Source organism: Zerene cesonia, chromosome 15, assembly GCF_012273895.1.
Source record: "Zerene cesonia ecotype Mississippi chromosome 15, Zerene_cesonia_1.1, whole genome shotgun sequence".
In the NCBI taxonomy this organism is placed as follows: domain Eukaryota; kingdom Metazoa; phylum Arthropoda; class Insecta; order Lepidoptera; family Pieridae; genus Zerene; species Zerene cesonia.
In genome coordinates this window covers 2,770,427-2,773,639 of record NC_052116.1, presented here as the reverse complement: position 1 = coordinate 2,773,639, position 3,213 = coordinate 2,770,427, and positions in this window count along the sequence as shown.

Sequence of the window (3,213 nt, the reverse complement as noted above, 5' to 3'; positions counted from 1 at the left end):
CAAATCCGGCCAGCTTGGGGAAGGTACCAGATGCCACAGAAGATCGGTATGAAGTAATAGCATTATACTGGTGTTTCATGCCAGTGGGGGAGCCAGGGGCCCGTTATCTCCTATCACTTCAAACCGGACAACGAATTGACAGAGGCAAATATTAATTGGTGGTAGTGATCGCTTACCATCAGTCGGTTTCCTAGCTCGATTGCCCACACTGACATAAAAAAGGTTTAAAAATGTCAATTACACATTGATATTCCACATTTAACCACGTTTAATGGAAGATAAACCCAATTCCGAACTATCCACAAAGCAGGTCAGCATTGACCACCTGGCTGCAATATATCAACCCCTTCTGAGACCAGCATAGAATACATAAACCTCACATAAAATTAAATTATTTCCGCATCATAGAGATATAGGCTCAATCGCTATAGTTTTAAAGCTAGTTTTTGTGTAGCAACAGGAAATAGTAAAACCACAGCATATTAACGATCGCATTGTTTGTTTGGTGGCCCTGTGGATTACAGTTTTCACGTGTGACGTAGTTTGTTTTACAAGTTATTATAGGGTTCGTCATTCGTCAGCAAAGGTTAGATTATCAGTACACAGTTTAAATCAATTCATTTACATTTTTCTTTAATACTGGTCCTGTGTGATATAATAAGTAGGGAAATATGCTTAAGGTAAGCATATTTCCCTGCTTTTTAACTGCACGGTATAAGGTTAACGCATTTCCATAGTGCAAATATTAAATAGCATATGGGTTCACTCGCTTGGAAGCTGAATAAAATTCAGTCTATATTTAGCGGGTACAAAAATTACGTACACACGTAAGAAACATGTCTGCAAAATTTGATCTAGATCTAGATCTAGAATCTAGATGGTCAGTTTCCTGAATGATAAATAGTGTAAATTTTTATAAGAACTAAAGCTCATATTTTTTATTCATAAAATTTTCTGAGAAATGTAGAAAAGAAATTAAATATACGAGAACACACAGCGCACTTGACATTACTATAAAATAAAATTAATAATGCTAATTGCAAAAGGACGCAACAGAAAAGAAGGGAATGCGTCTGAATAAAGGAATTTCCGCAAAATTTATGGAACCTCCATTTTATCTTCTACACATTCATTTCGAATCACAGAACTTTTCAACTAGCTGGCGGAACAATGCTTCATTATTTCAGCATCACCCATTATATATAGCTGGTACATCCACCATCGTAATCAGATCCGCTTTATAAACGACTACGCGAGGAAATGCCTATGGGTGACATTAATTTATGAACCCTTTACACGTATGCATAATTGCCGAGCTCATGATTTTTAATGTGCATATGGAAGATAATATGTTATATAAAGAACATATTTTGCGAAGGATACGCATAAACATAGTTTTTATTGCACTATAATTTACGTTGAAGCAACTAATCTGGATACTCTTTCTAACAGCAAAAGGAGTCAGGTACTGCATTACTATGTACTTATGGAGTTTCGTATCCCCTAGTGGAGTATGGGGCAGATGATATACATCTGTTTCATTGATCAATTTTCTTTATAGACTACTAGCTGCGCCCCGCGGTTTCACCCACGTAAGTTTGTATCTCGTAGAAATATTGGGATAAAACTTGCCTATATGTTATTTCAGTTGTCCAGCTATCTACGTGCGAAATTGTATTGCGATCGGTTAAGTGGTTTTTGCGTGAAAGAGTAACAAACATACACATCCTCACAAACTTTCGCATTTATAATATTAGTAGGACTTTTAGGACCATCTTCCAACCAACTGTGCCGTTCAAACTGTGTCTTGACGAACTGACCGTCTTGACCGGCTCCATGATGTGGTTAACGCGTGAGTGTAGAACCGAGGGGTCCCGGGTTAGACTCCCGGTGGGAACTCACCAAAAAAATTATCTACTTATAAAAGGTACAACGTAAGTTAGAGTGCAATTCGATGCACCTTTTCTTATCTCTATAATAGTTTGGACGAAATCGAAGATGAATGGTCGAAGTTAGATCAAGTGCAGGATAACTAACACCAGCAAACTTTCTGGGCTTTTAGGTAAATGGATTTTATTTAGTTAGACAATAAGTTCATTTTGTACTGTAGACACTCAGTATCTATCTTCATAATTATAGCGAAATATATTACGTAGATTGATATCGTCTCATAGTTTAGCAATTGTGAACAAATTTTGCTGATTTAAAAACAAAATTATGCATTAAATCTTTTTCTTAAAAGCGAATTATATAGTGATACTAGCTGCGCCCCGCGGTTTCACCCGCGTAAGTCCGTATCCCGTAGGAATATCGGGATAAAAAATAGATGTTGGCCGATTCTCAGACCTACCCAATATGCTTACCAAATTTCAGAGGAATCGGTCAAGCCGTTTCGGAGGAGTATGGCAACGAAAACTGTGACACGAGAATTTTATATATTAAGATGTACGCATAATATTCTAGTATTTTCATTAAAGCCAATGTCCGAATAATTACAGTAAGAGCATAAGATAAAATTAAGCACCTCTAACAGGGCGAATAGTGTAGGAGTCGATCTTTAATCCTTCCTGCGAGACTTAGTTTATCGATAAATCTCAGTAAGCTAGCGTTAGTGAACGTGGCTTGGAGAGCACGTAAAGCTATGAGTCCATTGAGTCATCGTGTCGGATATCCGTTCCGTGTGACTATGTCACGAACTAGTTTCGTAAAATAAAACCATGACAAAGCCGAGAGTATCCTATTATTGTCAGATCCTGTAAAAATATATCGAATTTTTCCTAATAATAAACTAGAAAAATATAACAAACGTTGAAAGTTACAATATTTATACAATACTGAAACATCTTACTAATGTTTTAAATGCGAAATATGTTTGCTTTTTTATGTGTCTATGTTTGTTCTTCTTTCACGTCGCAAGGGGCGATTGTATGACTTTTGTAACTATTTACGTCATAACAAATATAAACTCATGAAAAATATGTATTCTATTCTATTAACATTATTATTTGAACTTACACCTATTCCACAAATACTATTTGAATATATCTACTTAAACGTATTTTTGAAAACCAAATACGATTAAAAATCCAAAAAGAGTCTCTCGGTCTACAGCAGAACGAACCTATTTGGCTGGCTGCCATTATTATAGGAAATAGACAGCGATGACGACTCATCCTCTATACAGATGAAAATGATAAAGGCAAATGTCGTCAT